The sequence below is a fragment of the Triticum urartu genome, chromosome 2, assembly GCF_003073215.2.
Source record: "Triticum urartu cultivar G1812 chromosome 2, Tu2.1, whole genome shotgun sequence".
NCBI lineage: Eukaryota > Viridiplantae > Streptophyta > Magnoliopsida > Poales > Poaceae > Triticum > Triticum urartu.
In genome coordinates this window covers 226,686,901-226,710,174 of record NC_053023.1, presented here as the reverse complement: position 1 = coordinate 226,710,174, position 23,274 = coordinate 226,686,901, and the positions used below count along the sequence as shown (strand labels likewise).

General features: G+C 41.4%; 1 long non-coding RNA gene across 3 annotated transcripts; it reads left to right on the top strand.

The window, feature by feature from the left end:
• Positions 1-14,199: 14,199 nt before the first annotated feature.
• On the top strand, positions 14,200-20,606 carry LOC125536895. Of its 3 annotated transcripts, none has more exons than XR_007295300.1 (6): positions 14,200-14,746; positions 15,273-15,398; positions 15,462-15,555; positions 15,908-15,993; positions 19,552-19,684; positions 20,359-20,606. It is a non-coding gene; the product is annotated as an uncharacterized LOC125536895 (long non-coding RNA). The 3 variants fall into 3 exon arrangements; XR_007295299.1 differs by having other exon boundaries at positions 14,202-14,746; positions 19,564-19,684; XR_007295298.1 differs by lacking the exon at positions 19,552-19,684 and having other exon boundaries at positions 14,206-14,746.
• The last annotated feature ends 2,668 nt before the right edge of the window (positions 20,607-23,274 follow it).

Sequence of the window (23,274 nt, the reverse complement as noted above, 5' to 3'; positions counted from 1 at the left end):
TAGAAAAGCTCTCGAGCTGTAGGGTGCACAGAATATATCCTACCAATCATATAGCTCGAGGTCTTAGGAATCCATTGTTTTTTGCTTGCTAGCCAAGTCCATTTGGTTGGGAAATCACAATAAGTAAGAGACCTATCATTTGCATGGCATCTATTAGCTGCAAACCACTCGGTTAACATTGTTCTTTGTAGCCACGCATCGTCAGCAACTGACTTTAGGTTTGCTTTAACATTGAAACGCACCATGTGTTTATTTAACAAATGACCAGGTAATCTTTCAACAGAAGGCATCTTACTGTGTATATCAAAGCCATATATCCTCCAACAACCATCTTTATCACATATGTAACGGCATTGTCTATATTCCATGATCTCATCAATCTCAATACCATGCTTGTTTTTTATGCTTTCAAACAAAGTTTTTGAAAAATCAGGACCCTTTGTAACATACTTATAAAGATACTTGATGAGATGGGTTTTATTGCACCACTCAATGTTAATATGCGCCTGGTATTTTTTTAGCATGAGCAGATTATATGGAACAACATGCCTATTATCAAGCCTGACCTTCTTTTTAAATATAAAATGACCGTTGTGTGAGCGACTATACACAGGGAATCCACTATCATCTAAAGAGGTTTCAAGCTGGAATGACTTAGGAAATTTTTTTGAACACAATCCATCTTTCATGCAAGGACATTTAATACCATCTTCCCCGCAAGGGCCGTGCATCATGTGCTCAGAAACAAGAACATATCCAAGAGGATCCGCAATAGGATCAGGGATGGAAGCCGATATAAAAGAGTCAATCAAAGCATGATTAACCTCCCGTTTTTTCCTATCAAGTCAGATCAGGATATGGGCATGAGGAAGCCCTCTTTTCTGAAACTCCACAGTGTGCAGTACTGTGAATAAAGGGGAAAACGATCACGAGCTGAGGTGGAAAAGAACAGAAGAAAATGAATGAGAGCGATCGCAAAGGACGTTTTACCAGCTACGACAGGACCAAAGGCCTCCCCACTCTTAATATCATGAATATAGTCATTGAGCTTCATGTGATAAACCCTGACCGGAAGATCTGCCCTGTCTGAAGGCACCTGGCCAGGCTTAGAACACATGGCTTCTGTTATCTCAGGCCACTTGGGATTACAGGTAAAGGTGGTGAAAAGGTCTGGTGGGCCGAAGACATGCGAAATGGCCACTGCGTCTTGGAAGTTCTCAATCATATAACGCCGGCCACCGGTAAAAGAGGATGGAAGTATGTTTTTATTGCCAACAGAACTTGCATCTGTCTGCCCTTTTCCAACAACATCAGTGACTCCTTGCAAGTTCTCTGCTCTAAGATAATTATTAGCCTTCATGATAAAATGCAGCCTCCACTCGTCTATGCAAGCGCGCGCATATACAATGGCCTGTGAGGAAAGCAAACCACAACAAAGGTATGGATTATGCTGCTCTGGCCTATAGTGGACACAATAGGAATAATAGTCCTACATGGTGAGCCAGGTTCTTTTGCTAGTATCTAAAGGGTCTGAACCAATATATTTAAGCCCAAGCTGAAACCCACGTTCTGCATAGGGGAAGAGAAGAGGATACTGCAAAGGCATATATGAAGTTTGCAAAGAAGATATTTGTTGCAGATTGTCATTTCTACCGTGTATTATAATGTCACGACAAGAAGTCTCCACCGTAAACTCACCAAACATTAAAGACGCTAGCTCGTCAGTTGTAGGAAGGCTAAACTGTGGGCCATCAGATTCTCCAGGGGCAACTAAACGAATGGCTATCTCGGCATGCTTATTGGCTGCTAGTATTTCTCTAGCTGATCTAAACGTTTTGACATAAGAATTGTGTGTATCAAGCATGTGCATCAAGCCTTCAATAATAGACTCATCTAAACCACCATTACTCTTTTCAACCTTTTCTAAATCCTGAATCATGTTTTGCACCTCATTCTGGGCATCATATATATAGAGCTCAGCATACTTAGGGGTATTTCCTTCCTTAGGCATAAGAGACCCCATTCTATGACAAACCTGGCAGTTTATTTTATATATATTTGGACCATTACCATCAGCACCGGATGGTCAACAGTAGTTCCCATGGAAGTAAATGCAAAGAGGCAGTTGTACTGACGATTTTTTTATAAACTCTCTGCTACGCGAGGGACCATTATATCTCAACAACTTAGAGAGAAATAAGGGTGGCTTCTTAAAAGGTGTAATATACACCTTACGACCCTTGCAACATTTGTTGTAAACCACCCGCCTTAGTGTAATAGCAGAGTCCGATCTCACCCTCTCCTCGAACCAGAAGACTGCACCGCACTTGGTACATTTGTAGTCTGGGCCATCATAGAAAGATCTCTTTCGGTACCCAACTGCAAATTCATTTTGCCTCAGTAACAATAGCAAATCAGTAATGCATCATACAATAGTTTTTAGACACATCGGCACTCAGCATACCTTTCAGCATCTCAGACTCCTCAGCCGTGAATCCAACCCAGTCAGCACTTAAGGGTGATCCAATGGCAGGTTCCTTTCCCCTAAGTCTATCGACAACCACCCTGCATCTCTTTCTATTACGGGCCGTAATTTCTGGGCTAAGAATGGGGAAGAAACCATCATCTAAAAAAATAAAGGCCACGTCACAAGTACAAAGAGGAATCGAGAGTATGCAAGAGGCACACCCATAAAGCAAAAGAACCTATTTCAAAAGGGCATCTCGTACATTTTCTTTCAGGCAGGCCCGGCGATATGTAAGTTAACAGCGAGTCACAGAAAGACAGTTTTCGTCGAACAACACGGCGCGGAGGCGGTTGGTCGGCGCTTGAACTGGCCTTACGACGAACAGAACGGCGTGGAGGCATGATTCAGAGGGGGAACATGAAGAACAGAACAACCACAACACACTGCAACAGAAACCTAACACAAGGAAAGGCAATCTAATCAGGCGCATAACACAGCAAGAAGGCATGCACCTGGAGCAAGAAACAGAACCCAAAAAACAAGGCTCTACAAAGGGCATGGAACTAACATTTTTTAAACGAACGAGAGAGGCATTCCAAAAGCAAACTCAGGAAGAAAAGCATGATGTTTTTTCCTAAGAATGCTAAAATACATAGGCAGAACAAAAAAGCCATCAAACAAAATCAAAGGGACATGCCTTTGAAAGCCTAAGAAAAACCACCAGTGTAAAAAAACAGAGAAGAGAGAGAGAGAGAGAGAGAGAGCAAGCCCAAGAAACACCTTCCCAAGAGCCCATGGAAAACTATAAGCCCAAAGGCACAGGATCCTCCAGAGGCCATGCCCCAAGAAACACATTTCCCAAAAGCCCATGAAGAACCACAAGCCCAAAGGAACATGCTCCTCTAAAGCCTGTTCTAGTTTTTTCTCTATAAGAGAAGGTGCGGTCCAAAGGCCAAATACCCAGCCGAGAAAGAATCAATAAACATGTAACACATCTATTATTTAGGCACGTGGGAAGAGTATTGGATCTGAAGAAGAAGGATATTATTTTTAGTCTCGCAAAACATAGAAAGAAGACACTATAAGGGCCAAAGGCCAGGTATATAAGAGACATATAAAAAGTCCAAATACTTTATTGCATCAAAGGAATGAACCAATTCAGTACAAAGCAGACACGGAGGCCCAAATAAGAAGCCAAGAAAAGATACCTAAAAAGATTAAAGAGAGGAAAGCATTTGAGAGCACAGTAGACCCTAGTCAAACTGGACCAGAACAGGGGCAACATCTGGATTTATCTCCGTGTCCGCAAACGTACGGCGCAAGCGCAATAGCTCTCTCTCCAAGTGACCAACACGCCGAATGGCAGAGACTGCAACCGTTATGGAAGAACGAAGGGAGCTCCTATAGGCCATCATACAGTCATAATTATAGTCTCGAACCACAAACCCATACAGACGCTGCAGAAAACTTATGGCCTGGAGGGCAGCTGGTACGTTTCCAACGTATCTATAATTTTTGATTGCTCCATGCTATATTATCTACAGTTTTGGACATTATTGGGCTTTCTTATCCACTTTTATATTATTTTTTGGACTAACCTATTAACCGGAGGCCCAGCCCAGAATTGATGTTTTTTGCCTGTTTTAGGGTTTCGAAGAAAAGGAATATCAAACGGAGTCCAAACGGAATGAAACCTTCGGGAATGTGATTTTTAGGAAGATTATGATCCGGGAGACTTGGACCGTACGTCACGAAAGAAAACAGGAGGGCACGAGGTAGGGGGGTGCGCCCACCCCACCAGGCGCGCCTGTAGCGCCCGGAGACCGATGTGCCAGGTGTCGTTCAGTTATTCGCTGTTGTTGCCTTGTCATTGCTTGCGTGTCATGCATTGCATATCATGTCATCATGCGCATTTCATTTGCATATGTGTTCGTCTCATGCATCCGAGCTTTTTCCCCGTTGTCCGTTTTGCAATCCGGCGCTTCGTTCTCCTCCGGTGGTCATTTCTACCTTTCTTTTGTGTGTGCGGATTAAACATTTCCGGATTGGACCGAGACTTGCCATGCGGCCTTGGTTTACTACCGGTAGACCGCCTGTCAAGTTTCGTACCATTTGGACTTCGTTTGTTACTCCAACGGTTAACCGAGGGACCGAGAAGGCCTCGTGTGTGTTGCAGCCCAACACCCTTCCAATTTGGCCCAAAACCCACCTAACTCTGCTCCATCATCTCGGTCGTTCGATCACGATCGCGTGGCCACAAACCGCACCTCATTTGGACTCTCCTAGCCCCCTCTACCTATAAATATGTGATCCCCTCCGAATTTTTCGCGCAGTCCAAACCCTAGCCGTCCTCTACCTCGCGCCCGGACGAAACCTTCACCACCGGCCGGACATGTCCGCTGCCTCCGCCACCTCACTCCGCCCAATGAGAGCGCGACACGTCACCCCGCCGCCGCTTCCCCTCCACTCACCGCGCGCCACATGGCACCGCGCCGCCCCACTTCGCCGCCGGCCCGCGGAGCCCATCCGGGGCCCGCGCGAGCCCGGATCTCCGCCGCCGCCCGCAGGCACCCCGCGCCTCCTCGCTCCCGCAGCCGGTCGAGGGGAGGAGCCCCTCGATCCACGCCTTCGCCACCGGTTTTCTCCGCCGCCGTGCGCCCTCGCCGCCGCGGGCCACCATCGCCGGCGCCGCCTTGCCCGTCCCGACGCCGCTTTCCCTCGCCGTCGCCTCCCTTCCTCCGGCCCCGTCCAGATCCGGCATGGAGCTCGCCGGATCCGCCCGTTTCCTGCCGCCTCGCCGGACCCCGCTCGCTGCCGGAGTCCTCCATCGCCGCCATCGCCATGGATCGGGAACCAGTTCCCCCGCTCGACGACGTTGACCCTCCACGGGGGCCGGTCCAGCTTCTCGGCCAGCGCAGCGCCGAGTGCGGCCCAGCCTCCCCGCCTTGGCCTCCAGGCCCAGCGCGAGCGTCCCGAGGCCATCTCCAGCTCCTGCCTCCTCCTCTCTGCTAACGGGCCGAGGCCCAGGGTGAGCCGCCCCAGCGCCCCCTCCTCTTGCTATTTTTTTTCCCTGCTGCTGGGCTAAGCCAGATTTGGCCCGTGATGTTTTTTTTCAGCGTCTGGACGATTTGTCTATTATTCCGGAGTTGCAGTTTTACAGTTTAGACCCTCATGTTCATGCATTTAATAACTCATGAACCGTGCATCGGATTAAAATGAGTTATATATGAAACTTGCTCAGAATTTTGTGTAGATTAATAATATCCAACTTTCAGCTATGTTTAAAATAATTAAAATGTTGTTTGCATTAATTTGCTCCTATGCCATGCTAAAATGATTTAATTCATAACTAAATAACCGTAACTCCGAATTTAATAAACTTTATATGTAAATGGGGTAGAATTTTGCCTAGTTTAACATGTTGGCCTTATTTTGCATGCTTAACAACTCTAAAATTATGTTTAGGGCAGAACAGTACCAAACCTAATATATGCATATGAGGAGTTTCCGGAATTGTTGTTCGTTGCTTCCGGCCTCATTTAAACTTGCCTAGATAGGTAGTTTTCATGTGCTTCACCCCTTGCCATGTTAATCAACATTTAATATTGTTGGGTACATAAACGAGATCGAACTAAATAATTGATGTGGTGTTTTGTCAATATGCATCCCGATGCATATTGAGCTTCACTTAATTTGTAGTATTGTTTGTGCACTTTGCCATGCCATGCATAATTAAACCGGACATGCATCATACTTGGTTGTGCATCTTGCCATGATTATGTGGTGGTTGTTTACCATGATTGTTTGCTTCTTTCCGGTGTTGCTTCTTCGGGTTGGTTCCGGTAACGTCGTGTTGTGAGGATCCGTTCGTCTACGTCCATTTATCTTCTTCATGGACTCGTTCTTCTTCCTTGCGGGATTTCAGGCAAGATGATCATACCCTTGAAATCACTACTATCTTTGCTATGCTAGTTTGCTCGCTCTTGCTATGCCAATGCTACGATGCCTACCATTTGCTTGTCAGCCTCCCAAGTTGCCATGCCAAACCTCTAACCCACCATGTCCTAGCAAACCATTGATTGGCTATGTTACCGCTTTGCTCAGCCCCTCTTATAGCGTTGCTAGTTGCAGGTGAAGATTGGAGGCCGTTCCTTGTTGGAACATTTACTTACTTGTTGGGATATCACTATATATCTTATTTAATTAATGCATCTATATACTTGGTAAAGGGTGGAAGGCTCGGCCTTATGCCTGGTGTTTTGTTCCACTCTTGCCGCCCTAGTTTCCGTCATATCGGTGTTATGTTCCCGGATTTTGCGTCCCTTACGCGGTTGGGCTATAATGGGAACCCCTTGACAGTTCGCCTTAAGTAAAGCTTTTCCAGCAATGCCCAACATTGGTTTTACCATTTGCCACCCAGCCTTTTTTTCCTTGGGAGTCGCACATCCCGAGGGTCATCTTATTTTAACCCCCCCGGGCCAGTGCTTGTCTAAGTGTTGGTCCGAACTGAGTAGACTGCGGGGCCACCTCGGGGAAACTTGAGGGCTGGTTTTACTCGTAGGATGTCTCATCCGGTGTTGCCCTGAGAACGAGATATGTGCAGCTCCCATCAGGATGTCGGCACATCGGGCGGTGTTGCTGGTTTAGTTTTACCCTGTCGAAATGTCTTGTTGTACCGGGATACCGAGTCTGATCGGAACGTCTCGGGTGGAGGTCTATTCCTTCGTTGACCGTGAGAGCTTGTGATGGGCTAAGTTGGGACACCCTGCAGGGATTGAACTTTCGAAAGCCGTGCCCGCGGTTATGGGCAGATGGGAATTTGTTAACGTCCGGTTGTAGAAAACATGAACTTGACCTTAATTAAAATGAATCAATCGCGTGGGTAACCGTGATGGTCTCTTTCCGGCGGTGTCCGGGAAGTGAACACGGTTGTTGGAGTTATGCTTGACGTAGGTAGTCTAGGATCACTTCTTGATCATACTTTTATCGACCGTGCTTTGCCTTCTCTTCTCGCTCTCATTTGCGTATGTTAGCCACCATATATGCTAGTCGCTTGCTGCAGCTCCACCCCATACCTTTACCTTACCCATAAGCTTAAATAGTCTTGATCGCGAGGGTGTGAGATTGCTGAGTCCCCGTGGCTCACAGATACTTCCAAAACCAGCTTGCAGGTGCCGTTGAACCGTGCAGATGACGCAACCAAGCTCAGGAGGAGCTCAATGAAGATCTTGTCCTTTGTGTTGTTTCGTTCTAGTTGATCAGTAGTGGAGCCCAGTTGGGGTCGATCGGGGACCTTTGTCGCATTTGGGGTTCTTCTTTTATTTTGGTTCCGTAGTCGGACCATGAGTGTATTTGGATGATGTAATGTTTTATTCATGTAATTGTGTGAAGTGGCGATTGTAAGCCAACTATGTATCTCTTTCCCTTATGATATTACATGGGTTGTGTGAAGATTACCTCACTTGCGACATATGCCTTCAATGCGATTATGCCTCTAAGTCGTGCCTCGACACGTGGGAGATATAGTCGCATCGAGGGTGTTACAGCGCCCTCCACCCTCGTGGGCCCCCTGTTGCTCCACCGACGTACTCCTTCCTCCTATATATACCTACGTACCCCCAAACGATCAGATACAGAGCCAAAACCCTAATTCCACCGCTGTAACTTTCTATATCCACGAGATCCCATCTTGGGGCCTGTCCCGGAGCTCCGACGGAGGGGGCATCGATCATGGAGGGCTTCTACATCAACACCATAGCCTCTCCGATGAAGTGTGAGTAGTTTACCTCAGACCTACGGGTCCATAGTTAGTAGCTAGATGGCTTCTTCTCTCTTTTTGGATCTCAATACAATGTTCCTCCCCTCTCTTGTGGAGATCTATTCGATGTAATCTTCTTTTTGCGGTGTGTTTGTTGAGATCGATGAATTCTGGGTTTATGATCAAGTCTATCTATGAATAATATTTGAATCTTCTCTGAATTCTTTTATGCATGATTGGTTATCTTTGCAAGTCTCTTCGAATTATCAGTTTGGTTTGGCCTACTAGATTGATCTTTCTTGCAATGGGAGAAGTGCTTAGCTTTGGGTTCAATCTTGCGGTGTCCTTTCCCGGTGACAGTAAGGGCAGCAAGGCACGTATTGTATTGTTGCCATCTAGGATAACAAGATGGGGTTTTCTTCATATTGCATAGTCTATCCCTCTACATCATGTCATCTTGCTTAAGGCGTTACTCTGTTTTTAACTTAATACTCTAGATGCATGCTGGATAGCGGTCAATGAGTGGAGTAATAGTAGTAGATACAGGCAGGAGTCGGTCTACTTGTCTCGGACGTGATGCCTATATACATGATCATACCTAGATATTCTCATAACTATGCTCAATTCTGTCAATTGCTCAACAGTAATTTGTTCACCCACCGTAGAATACTTATGCTCTCGAGAGAAGCCACTAGTGAAACCTATGGCCCCGGGTCTATCTTTATCATATTAATCTCCTAATACTTAGTTATTTCCTTTGCTATTTACTTTGCCTTTATTTTACTTTGCATCTTTATCATAAAAATACCAAAAATATTATCTTATCATATCTATCAGATCTCACTTTCGTAAGTGGCCCTATAGGGATTGACAACCCCTATTTGCGTTGGTTGCGAGGATTTATTTGTTTTGTGCAGGTGCGAGGGACTAGCGCGTAACCTCCTACTGGATTGATACCTTGGTTCTCAAAAACTGTGGGAAATACTTACGATAATTTGTTGCATCATCTCTTCCTCTTCTGGGAAAACCAATGCAGTGCTAAAAGAGGTAGCAAGAAGGATTTCTGGCGCCGTTGCCGGAGAGGTCTACGCAAAAGTCAACATACCAAGTACCCATCACATACCCTTATCTTCCGCATTACATTATTTTCCATTTGCCTCTCGTTTTCCTCTCCCCCACTTCACCCTTGCCCTTTTATTCGCCCTCTCTCTCTATCCTCCCTCTCTATTTGCCTCTTTTTGCCCGCTTGCTTTTTGTTTGCTTGTGTGTTAGTTCTTGCTTGTCACGATGGCTCAAGATAATACTAAATTGTGTGACTTCACCAATACCAACAACAATGATTTTATTAGCACTTCGATTGCTCCTCTTACCGATGCTAAATCTTGTGAAATAAATGTTGCTTTGCTGAATCTTGTCATGAAAGATCTGTTCTCCGGCCTTCCTAGTGAAGATGCCGCTACCCATCTAAATAGCTTCGTTGATTTGTGTGACATGTAAAAGAAGAAAGATGTGGATAATGATATTGTTAAATTGAAGCTATTTCTTTTTTCTCTTAGAGATCGTGCTAAAGCTTGATTTTCGTCTTTGCCTAAAAATAGTATTGATTCATGGAACAAGTGCAAAGATGCTTTTATCTCTAAGTATTTTCCTCCCGCTAAGATCATCTCTCTTAGAAACGATATTATGAATTTTAAGCAACTTGATCATGAACATGTTGCATAAGCTTGGGAGAGAATGAAATTAATGATACGTAATCGCCCTACTCATGGTTTAAATTTGTGGATGATTATACAAAATTTTTATGCCGGATTGAATTTTGCTTCTAGAAATATTTTAGATTCGGCCGCGGGAGGCACTTTTATGGAAATCACTTTAGGAGAAGCTACTAAATTCCTAGATAATACTATGGTTAATTATTCTCAATGGCATACTGAAAGATCTACTAATAAAAAGGTGCATGCGATAGAATAAATTAATGTTTTGAGTGGAAAGATGGATGAACTTATGAAATTATTTACTAATAAGAGTGTTTCTTCTGATCCTAATGATATGCCCTTGTCTACTTTGATTGATAATAATAATGAATCTATGGATGTGAATTTTGTTGGTAGGAACCACTACAAGAAATATGTCAATTTGTGACCTTTATTATTGACCGTGGATAAATTGGTCGTAAATCTACGACCATTTTGAACCAATTGGTCGTAAGCTTTTTAAGAGGGTCCAAACCCTAAACAATAACGGCAATTTTAGTTAAAAAAGTCATTATTGCCTTACACAAAATGGTCATAAGCAGCCAACAATAGTCAATGGCCTTATTTTTGACTGATTGTGACCAATCTAGATGGTCATGACGTTGTAAACATGGATATATTGATATGACTGGATGCCACCTCATCAATTTTGCTTATGTGTCATGTCTGTGTGTGAATTTTCGTCTATGTGTCATATTTATGTGTAAATTTCGGCTCACGTGTCTGGACAGAACTAAGGTTTCAATGTACCACTAACGGATAGGACCGACACAGTGACCTAAGGCCCACCAAACTGACATGCAGATCCCACCACGAACATGACAGGTAGGACCCACCACCGACCTTAGAGGAGGGGCCCAAATGGAAGAGCCACTCAAATTAATTAAAACAGCAAAATGGATCAAATTATTAAAAAAATGAATAAACAACATGACGGATAGGACCGACACATTGACCTAAGGCCCACCAAACTGACATGCAGGTCCCACCATGAACATGACAGGTAGGACCCACCACCGACCTTAGAGGAGGGGACCCAAATGGAAGAGCCAATCAAATTAATTAAAACAGCAAAATGGATCAAATTATTTAAAAAATGAATAAAAAATGCATATAAGAAGATTTGAACCCAAGCCATCGTCCTCCCCATAAGAGCCCCACGCCACTACACCACACACACCTTAGATGTAGGAAATAAGACGTGGATCATACTTGATGCGCGCCTGCATCCAGGAGCTGCCGCTTCGCTGAAGGGATCGCCACTTTGGCCGACCCACGTACGGGTTTTCCTACGCTGCTTTTCCTTCACTGTTTCTTATGGTTTTTTTCGTTTTTCTTCTGCGGCTTTCGGTTTTCGACTATTTTGTTCAATTTTCAGTTGTTTTGTTTCAGTTTCCTTTTTTCTGTCTTGGTTCCTTTTTTCCTTTCAGTTTTTCTTTTATGTTTCTTTTTGTTCTACTTTTCTATTTCTGTTTTCTTCTCTTTTATTGCGTATTATACAAAAGGTTCACTGCATATTACAAATATGTTTGCCGTATTAATAAAAATGTTCATCATATATTCTAAAAATACTTCATCTTTGCGTTATAAAAATGTTCATCATGTGCTACAAAATGTTCACTGTATATTATAAAATTGTTCAACGTATTTTTTACTAAACGTCCAATGCTTATTTGAAAATTGTTCAACGCGTACATTGATATTCTTTGAAAAATGTTCATCTTATATTAAAAGATGTTCATCGTGTATTACTTAAATTGTTCAACGTACATTAAAAAAATTCAATGGGTATTACAAATTTTCAGTGTATATTTTCCGAATTTTTCAAAAGGTTTCAATAGTTATACTATGGCACCTCATATTTAGCGCTAGAACTCGCTAGTGTTCAGTTAGTAGCCCTCATCCGCAAGAGGGAAATCGTGAGTTTGATGTCTCCCTCATGCTTAACATTTTTGTTTTATTTTCACTTGTCTAGAGCTCGTTCACCTCCTCATGGGCCGGCCCATTTGTTGTGCCTTTAGCAAATGCTACACCACTTGCCGCCTGCGATTCAACCTGGGCCATCGCGATGCATAAGGGCGCCCCTAACTGGGCTGACCCATTTTTTTCTCTGTTTCTTTCTCTTTTTTTCCTTTTTTTCTTTTTCCTTTTTTACTCGCCTTGTAGTTTTTCAGTTTCCTTTTCTATTTCATGTTTATTTCTTTAAATAGTATGAGAATTCAATTTTGCATTCTAAATTTTAAATAATGTTCCATTAGTTTCTCTTTTTATTTTTTCGGAGAATTTTAGAAAATGTTGTTGTTGTAAAAAAATTGACTGATTCAAAAAGAAAAGATGTCCCAATTAGTTGGGCCATATTTATCCCAGGGAAAAATAATCAAGGCTCTCATTTCAGCCCATCTAAAAGAAGAGAAAAGGGCTATTATTTTTTTATAAATATGATCTAGTATTTTTAACTAATATTTGGTCCAATTTGTCTTTTTCACGAGAGGTGGATCAAAGATGCGGACACACAATCATTTGGTCAATTATACATTAAATATGGCATAGTATTTTATAAAATTGATTTGGTCCAATTTTGCAACAAATATATGGTAGGTCCTTCACAAAAAAAACTCATTTTGGGCACTCAAAAATGGAAATTGAATGTTTCGTCCAAGGAAACTGAAAACTTCCTTAGGCAACGTTGTTTGCCATTCCAAGATGCACCCTTGTGCATAATATGAGATCATTTGAACAACCTATGTCATGAATGTGGCTGTAAGATTGATCATTTAGCTTGAAAGCCATGAATCTTCACACATGATAGCTTCTTTCTGGGAACATTTTTTTAAAAAAATTGTCATATTACAAGTTTATTATTTTTCCTGATAACTTGGTCACATATAATGACACAATGTGAAGGTTTCCAATTTTTTGATTTTTTAACTTTTTATGCCCATTTCAAAATGCGGTCAAAACGGCGGGCATGACCGTCCCTAGCTAGTGGTTGAATCTTAGAATTTTTTTGTGTTTCTCTGATTAAATAGATATTTTTGTACCTAAAACTGATTTTTTGAAAAAATCATGAGCAAACTATGAGGCAGTCGCAGTTCAAACTTGACCCACTTCCAACTAAATCAGCGGGAATTTGTCTTTTTCACGAGAGGTGGATCAAAGATTTTTGACACACAATAATTTGGTTAATTATACATTAAATATGGTCTAATATTTTATAAAATTGATTTGGTTCAATTTTGCAACAAATATATGGTAGGTCCTTCACAAAAAACTCATTTATGACACTCAAAAAATGGAAAATGAATTTTTTCGTCCAAGGAAACTGAAAACTTCCTTAGGCAAGGTTGTTTGCCATGCCAAGATGCACCCTTGTGCACAATATGAGATCATTTGAACAAACTATGCCATGAATGTGGCTATAAGATTAATCATTTGGCTTGAAAGCCATGAATCTTCACACATGATAGCTTCTTTCTGAGAACACTTTTTCTAAAAAATTGCCGTATTACAAGTTTATTGTTTTTTCTGATAATTTGGTCATATATAATGACACAATGCGAAGGTTTTCCAATTTTTTTGAATTTTTTTATTTTTCATGCCCATTTCAAAATGCGGTCAAAATGGCGGGCATGACCGTCCCTAGCTAGTGGTTGAATCTTGGAATTTTTTTGGTGTTTCTCTGATTAAATAGATACTTTTGTACCTAAAACTGATATTTGGAAAAAATAATGAGTAAACTATGAGGCAGCTGTAGTTCAAACTTGACCCACTTCCAGCTGAATCGCCGGGAATTTGTCTTTTTTATGAGAGGTGGATCAAACTTTTTGACACCCAATCATTTGGTCAATTTGTACAATAAATATGGCATAGTATTTTATAAAATTGATTTGGTCTAATTTTGCAACAAATATATGGTAGGTCCTTCACAAAAAACTCATTTTGGACACTCAAAAATGAAAAATGAATTCTTCATCCTAATAAAATGAAAATTTTCTTAAGAAACAATATTTTTCATTCTAAGATACAAACTTGTGCACAATATGATATTATTTTTGAATATTTCATGTGAAAAAATAGAAGAAAAATAAAAGGAAAACACAATTGCATGTGTGCTTTATTCTCATTGGTGGAATTACTTGTGACACGGATCGATGACATGGCGCCCATCCATCCATCCATCTACAGAAAAAAAAAGAAAATGAAAAAAAGATCCCACCCTCCCCTCGCTCGCTCTCTCCCTCACAAACCCCTCTCTGTCTTGCAACCTCTCCCTCCCCCCCATGAACCTCTCTCCCTCGCCGCCACCCACCACCCACATCGGCCAGTTCCGTCGAGCTTCGGCGGCGCGTATCACACCCCCGAGCTCCCCTATGTCCGCACCTCCTTCCCCTCCGGCTAGAATCAGCACTCAAGCCGTCCACCAGCCCCCGTGGTAGCTAGGGTTTCGGCCGCCACCCCTTACCTGGCCGGGATCCGCCACATCCGGCGACGTCGAGGCCAGCGGGCGCCGGATCCGTCACCGGCGTGCCCAGGTTGGTCCCTCTCCTTCTTGTTCGCCCCACCCTCTTCTCCTCACCTCACCTATTCTTTCCTGTGATTTCCTTTCATGCATATCCATGGCGCGAACGGAAGAAGCAGGACAGGCACAGATGGAGGAACACCGTCTTCATCCCCTGCCCCGACGCCAAAGGTGATTGCGTCAAAAATATGGAGGCGTTCAGGAAGCGGGCGGGCAAGTTCAAGGAGCAAGTTGCCAAGCAGCAGCAGGTAAGCACCATCTGAGATCTAAGGATTTCTGCCTCGCGGCATAGTCGTTGGTCAAGGGGCGAGATTTCCCCTTGGCATGATTTGATGCGTCGTGCGTGTGGGAGCCGCCAATGAATGAGAGAGATCGCCTGCGACCCTCGGATCTGCTATTGAAATTGCTATGCTATTATTAGAGTTTAATTCCCTAAGCTGCTACTGACTTATACTACAGAGTGTTAAACTGCTAACGATTTAGACTACAGACCATTTAATCTTATGCTAAACTGTTGCCTTCGTTAGGTAGAGGACGCTCAGTATCATCCCTGTCGTGTCGCCTTGCTTAACTGTGTCGGTTTCTAGGTGTATATCTATGGATGCACTGAATAGCTAGTATATAATGTTTAAATATTTTTCGTGACTTTGCCATGGAAAGTTAGCGTCGGATTTTTTTGGTTTAGTACAATGCACAAATGTTCACATTGCCTCAATGGTGCATATTTTACTGTATCAGAACAACTGTATGCTTCCCTCATTGATGCTACTACAGATAATATATTTGAGTGCGCGGATGCCGGAGGGGTCGTGCCTGAGGAGACCGAGCTCGCCATGCTGCTCCTTTTCAATGCCAACAAGGGAAGGGCCGACGAGGAGAACAGGGTCCCTACACCAAGAGGTTAGGTTTCCCTGGCTGCTCGGTAGTTCTCGGACAGCTCCCTAATTTTCCTTGGTCTTGTAGGTAACTGGCGCAACAGCTGTAACTTGAGACGCTGGACTGGAGGAAGGATCATGAGGAGAACAACTACACAATGTTGTGGATGAACAGGATGATGGTAAGTAATTCTTGAGTATGATAACATGTCATCTAGCTCAACCATGTTTATCCATACCTTGCAAGACATTTGGTGAGTATATTTGAGAAACCATACAAGGCTTCTCTGTATTCACCTTCTATATCATGCTGCCCTTTCACGCTATGATCTTGTTTAGATGCACACCGCTCACTTTTTTAAGAAAATGTGTGATGTAAATACTGGGAATGTGGATATATAATGTATGAAATTGTGGCTGTAACAAATTATTGTAAATTGCTGAATGTTCTATTGTTTCATAAGGATAAACCAAGATATTTTATTTACCATGTATTATTTGTCACCGAGTAATGATCTGGGGTTGTGTGTGTAGGGAGGGTGAATCAGATCTAGGAGCACATCGACTAGGAGGTTTGCCGACACGACAAGTACCGTATATGTGTCTACTCATCCAACCTGGTAATCCTCCATTTGGTCACCTTTGATTGATATCCTCCAAAATAGGAGGAGATTCTGCTTTTGCTTAATCTTCTTGTGTATGCGCTTCTTGCACCTATTGATGCTACAAGTTAAGTAATCAGATCAGCCCTTCATGTGTTGTATGCAACTTTTGCTCCAGTTTGTTGTACTGGGCGTGAACTATTATCAAGATTCCAACATGTTCTTCATTTTCTTCTATCAGTATTGCTATAATACCCCTTTGGGTCTTTAACATTTGCTTTTTCTCGTGGACACATGTATGAACACTTAACCTGACTTCATTCTTTCTAGATCTCATAAGTAGTAATTTCTTAAAGATTGTATAACATGTATACTTCACTTTAATGCATGTGTGACAGCAGTAGGCTTCTAATTAAATAATTTTCTAGAATAAGCTGGGTAGGGGCAACTTATTGCAGCTTATTCTAGAAAGCAGCAAAAGAACTGGCCTTTAGTAATTAGTATGATCTTCTGATGTCGGAGTCTCTTTAGGAGGTGGAGAGTTTACACATATGATATAATATGAATTTTAACTTACTAGTGTTTAATATTTCTAACCTGTTTTATGGAAGAAACAAAAGTTGGGCCACACAGCCACATAAAACCCTCTAAAATGCCCACTGCTTGCATCCATGTGACTTGCTTATATACACTGTCTGCATTCTACTCTCAGCTTGCTGCATTTTTCTTATTCCATGTTACTAGTAAGCGTGCACGTGTAACACACGTATAATCATAGGAAAATACGAGATACCATACAAATCACTATCTAACAATAGCACACTTACAAAAAGTTGGACCATCTCAAGGTTTTCTTCTAGCTCTGCACCAATACTTTTTACTGAAAAAGAATCATACACGCCTACCTATGTATTGTATGACATAGCCATAAATCTGTCTTAAAATGATACCATGAATCTAGTGAATCCACAATGAATATTTCAACTGAACTAAATCCACGACAAGAATTATGGGACGGAGGAAGTAATATTTTTACATGCTTTGGGATTGTGAAATGGAATAATGATAAGTTAATCTTAAGGCCCATAAAAATATAAGAACAAAAATTACCTACAATATATAGTAAGACAACAGTCAACTAAAATTTGATTGTAGAACTGTAGGATGTTGGTTTATTACCAATAAAATTCATTGCTGATTAGTAGGTCAAGTTCCCTCTGAAGGATAACAATAATGGCGGCATGATCTTGAGGAGCATCAACATGATTGCAGCGTACCTAATGCTCAACCCCTGAATCTTCCTTCAACTATTGCCAACGATTCAGTTTATCCACATGCACCGTGAAACTCAATCAACTGAACAAAAGCTATAATGTAAACAAATTAATGTAACATTTTCTAAGTCTGTCCTCTTATTTAGCATACTAAATTTTCCTTTCTCTAAAAGAACAATTTCATACACAATATGTACACAAAAGGAAAACCAAAAAACTCCAGTTCATGACAAGTATTTAGCATACTAAAAATTTCCTTTCTCTAAAAGAACAATTTCATACACAATATGTACACAAAAGGAAAACCAAAAAACTCCAGTTCATGACAAGTATATAGTTTGGTAGATAGAAAGACTCTTATGACATGGATCATAAAATAATTTGTGGAAATATATGTATGTTTGTCCTTAAGTAGGTTAAACGTCTTTGCTCGGAGAAAATTAGAAGTACATAAGAAAAATTTCAAGGGTTCTACATTCAACGGCTGCAAAAACTTCAGGTAGTACATGATATACATGGCATAAGTTTCTTTCAGATTTATCACATACCCATAAATGCAAGCCAACCCAAACAGTGCCTTGCATGCATATACTGCAAGAGAGCATTAACCATGTGAGCGCATATAAATCAAGCTTGCCCGAACAAAACAGAAGGAAATCACTCGTAGAGAAATCAGATAACCATATGAAGTTATTAACTTCCACCTTCTCATCATTCAAATGCACCCTCTAGGAGCAGCAGTGGATAAACTGAATCGTTGCACGCTAGTAACTAAAATAACCCCACAAACTACAATAAAAAACTGAATCCATGATAAGAAAAATCTAAACTGAATACCTTGTAGACCATGCCACATATGCTCAAAATAGATAAACGGATCAACGTGACAGTAGGTTAATATATTAGGGCAAAAATGAAGTGGGTATATGGGGTAGAGCAATCAACGTGCTGGGTCAATAACTGCAGGGAGTCAATCGCGGAGGAGGCGGCTGACCGGTGAACATTTATGATATTTTCTAGGCCACAAAAAGTGTCTGGGACCAATTAAGTCATTCCCAAAAACAAATATGAGGCGAACCTGATGGATCATCACCCCAATTTTTGCCACCACGTTGTATGTGATCCCCTAATTCGAGTGTGGTGGATTGGTGCAGACATTCCTCCAAGCCAACAAAAACTGCATTCAGTTTCAGTAAGGAGATACATGATTAAAGGAGTATCAAACACCCACCTCTATGTTTCAAGTAGAGGAAACAATTCCTTGGAGCTAGTGGTGCGTAAAAAATATTTTCTATATATTATAACTTGTACATGATGTTTCCTGTCTCCAAACATTTATTGGCATGATCAACATAGCATAGCTATCAAGGATCAAGTATTTGCAATGTAAGCGGCAAAATTCCACGAAGCTACGAAGCATTCAGTGAATTTGCATTGATTCTGAAGAGATAGTGAATTTGAATTTCTGCAACCTGCCAAATTTAACTATTTAAGAATGAGGTCACAATCAAAAAAATGTTGTGCTGGTCAACCAAAAAGATTAATCATAGGATTGTGAGTCTATAGTGCAAAATTGGAAATAATAAGCAGTACACATCCCAATTTCAAATTCCTAGCAATGCTTTTCATGTAACATTTTCATAGAGTACATATGAGCCCATAAAGACATCTTACCATATGTCATGATTATTAACTATGAACAAGAAACTAAAACCAACCTTCTGACAAATACGGCATCGCCGCATTACAAACGATGGCCGAGCTAAAATTAAAAACATGAGAAAGTAAAAAATACATGTATGCTATTGGTAGTACCATCAATCCAGAACAAGATCATAATTTTTTTTCAAAAATATATATGGCCACAAAGAAAAAGAAAATGGTGAATGCTCTATAGAACACGAAACATATGCTCAAAATAAAGATCCGAGCTAACAAGAGATGGGCTGAATAGATCAAGGGAAAATCAGTTACACTCTTTGTTAGTGATATGGATATGTCTTAGTATATTGTTTTGTTAATTATTTGCAGGCCTATATATTTGCATGGAGTCCATGTCCGGCTTCTGACGGCATGTAAGTAGGCCAAATGAAATTGTCATGTGGAATGCAATGTATACAACTCACATGCATGCACATTGTATCCTTTCCCTTACCAGATTCTAAACTGGACTAAAGCATTAATAAGAATTCCTCTAGCTTACATTACTTTGGGCAATGGAGAGGGTTGTAGGTCGCTTCCTGTTGTATTCCATTATCTTCTCATCAGACACTTGGGCATCCCAATTTTGACCCCAATTCAGTTGTTCTCGCAGATTTTCACCTAGGGCATTTGCATCCCCATGATTAGGCGTGATTGTCAGGTCCTTAAATGGAGAACATTCTTCTGATCGTAATGGAGATGCAGGTGGATGATGATTATTCATCTGTGTGAAGGTAAATCCATGGGGAAGTGAAGAAATCAGTACACGCACATAATTGAGCATAAATACTCGCTCCTTATTGATGATGATTACTTATGAGAAAGGATATGGGTTTCCTTGGCGCTCCAATTGGTGAGGGATTTGTTGCAGAAAGAGCTCCATGGGCATGTCGTGGGAGGCATGGAGGGCCGTCGGCGACATGCGCGGGTAGGCGTGGAGCGGACGCGCGCTGGGGGCGGCCGGGCGCGGGGGCGCGCAAGGCGGCGTTTGGGACGGGGACTGGCGGGGGAGCAGGGGCGGCCGGACGGGCGCGGACGCCGGGGGAGGCCGGGCGCGGCGGGCACTGTGGGAGGAGTGTTGGCTGTGGTAGAGGAGCAAGCGCGGACGGGGAGCAGGGGCGACCGAGCGTGGAGCCAGGAGCGGGGCGGAGGGGCGGCTGGGCGCGTCGGATGCAGCGGGGCAGAGGAGGATTAAGCGGAGGGCGTGGGTTGCTGCGTGGAGGAAAGTTAGTGGTTTAACCGTACACTAACCGCGTGGTTGATGCTAAACATTAAACATTGAGATGATTTTGATCGTCAGATCTCTCCATTAGACGATTGAGATGTATTGGTTTTCCGCCCTCTCATGCTTTTATAGGGGTAGTAGATGCTTAATTTGCTTCTCATGTGTTGTCCCTTCTGTTGCCAGGACGAAATGCTTCTCGGAATTCTTAAAGAGGAAGACAATGGAGCCATGATGTTGTTGTGCAACAGGCTATGTTTTCTGTAATACCATTTGTCTTGGCTGTGTATCTTACTTTGTGTGTGCTGGGATACTCAAAAAGCTATCTCTGTAATTTAAATCTGTGTTATGTTGTCTGGCGTGTGTAACCTTATTTTGTGTGTGCTGGGATACTCAAAAAGATATCTGTCTAATTTAAATCTGTGTTATGTTGTATGGCGTGTGTAATCTTATTTTGTGTGTGCTGGGATATTCAAAAAGATATCTGTTTAATTTAAATCTGTGGTGTATTCTTCACTGAACTTTACTTGTAGTACAGTTTCAGGTCTAAAAAGGTTAAACGACCTAATAATACATAATGGATCGGACATGGGCTTTGGCCCAGTAAAATAAATGTGTATACAGTTTTATGGGCCGGCCTTAATGGGCTTGGCTTGCCATAAATTGTAGACCCACCAACTCTCGAAGCTCTAGCCATTAGAGAAGCCTTGGCACTGGCGGATGATCTATATTTGAGGCGGGTTGAAGTTGCATCGGATTGCAAAGTGGTCGTGGAAGACTTACAGAAGGACACTCTTGCGAGCTACGGTGCAATTGTACATGAAATAATAGCCCACTCTTCAGTTTTTGAGTTCTGTAATTTTAAACATGAGTCTAGGAGCTCCAATTATGAAGCTCACAACTTAGCGAGGCATGCATTATCTCTCGGTGGTGGCCGCCGTGTCTGGTTAGGCCATCCCGGGAACCTACCTTCCGTCCCTGTAAACATTGTGACGAATTAATAAAGCCTCGTGACGTTGCCTAAAAAAAAACTACCAATGCCACGTCAGATCTGGTGGCCACGTGGCTGATGCCACATCAGATCCTATGTGGATGAGGCACACATGTATTGACCAAAAAATTTGTCATTAAAAACTATGACCTATAATTTTTTGTCTTAAAAACTACAACCAAAACTTAGAAAAGGTCATGTTTGTTTGTTCTTGACGGCCAACTGTTGACCTACTCAGTTTGGTCAAAAAAAGGTCATACCTTGAAAACAACGACGATTTATTGACCAAAATGGTGGGTCACTATCGACCGTATTTCTTATAGTGAACAATTTTGGTAACAATACGTATAGAGGAAATTTTAATCCTAGGCCTTATCCTAGTAATCCCTATAATAATTATGGTAATTCCTACAACAATTCTTATGTAAATTATAATAAGATGCCCTCTGATTTTGAATCTGATATTAAAGAATTTATTACTTCGCAAAAGAATTTTAATGCTATGATTGAAGAAAAATTGCTTAAGATTGATGATTTGGCTAGGAACGTTGATAGAATTGCTCTTGATGTTAATTCTTTGAACCTTAGATCTATTCCACCTAAGCATGATATCAATGAGTCTCTCAAAGCCATGAGAATTTCCATTGATGAGTGCAAAGAAAGAACCGCTAGGATGCGTGCTAAGAAAGATGCCTTTATAAGAGCGTGTTCTTCTAGTTGCTACGAAAATAAAGGTGAAGATCTAAAAGTTATTGATGTGTTCCCTATTAAATCTTTGTTTTGCAATATGAATCTTGATAATGATGGGACTGAATATGATCCACATTTACCTAGAAGGCGTTCCAAGAATTCGAAATATGCTGATCTTGATGCTAAATTTGATAAAAGTGGGATTGAAGAAAGTAAAACCCTAGATGTTGCTAAACCCACTATTATGGATTTCAAGGAATTTAACTATGAAAATTGCTCTTTGATTGATTGTATTTCCTTGTTACAATCCGTACTAAATTCTCCTTATGCTTATAGTCAAAATAAAGCGTTTACTAAACATATCGTTGATGCCTTGATGCAATCTTATGAAGAAAAACTTGAATTGGAAGTTTCTATCCCTAGAAAACTTTATGATGAGTGGGAACCAACTATTAAAATTAAAATTAAAGATCATGAATGCTATGCTTTATGTGATTTGGGTGCTAGTGTTTCCACGATTCCAAAGACTTTGTGTGATTTGTTAGGTTTCCGTGATTTTGATGATTGCTCTCTAAACTTGCACCTTGCGGATTCCACTATTAAGAAACCTATGGGAAGAATTAATGATGTTCTTATTGTTGCAAATAGGAATTATGTGCGAATATATTTTATTTTTCTTGACATAAATTGCAATCCTTCATGTCCTATTATTCTTAGTAGACCTTTCCTTAGAACGATTGGTGCAAGTATTGATATGAAGGAAGGAAACATTATATTCCAATTTCCATTAAGGATAGGCATGGAACACTTTCCTAGAAAGAAAATTAAATTACCTTATGAATTTATTATGAGATGCACTTATGGATTTCCTACCAAAGATGACAATACCTAGATCTATTCTTGCTTGTTATGCCTAGCTAGGGCGTTAAACGGTAGCGCTTGTTGGAGGCAACCCAATTTTATTTTTATTCCTTACTTTTTGCTCCTGTTTAGTAATAAATAGTTTATCTAGCCTCTGTTTTGGTTGTGTTTTTTGTGTTTAATTAGTGTTTGTGCCAAGTAGAACCGTTGGGAAGACTTGGGGAAAGTCTTGCTGAACTTGCTGTAAAAAAACAGAAACTTTAGCGCTCACGAGAACTGCTGTCATTTTTATTTGGAGAGTGATATTTAGTTAATTCTTTTTGCAGATGATTAATAGATAAAGTCCTCACGTCCAGCAATTTATTTTGGAATTTTTGGGGTTCCAGATCTTGCGCTAGCTACAGATTACTGCAGACTATTCTGTTTTTGACAGATTCTGTTTTTCGTGTGTTGTTTGCTTATTTTGATGAATCTATGGCTAGTAAAATAGTTTATAAACCATAGAGAAGTTGGAATACATTAGGTATAACACCAATATAAATAAAGGATGAATTCATTAC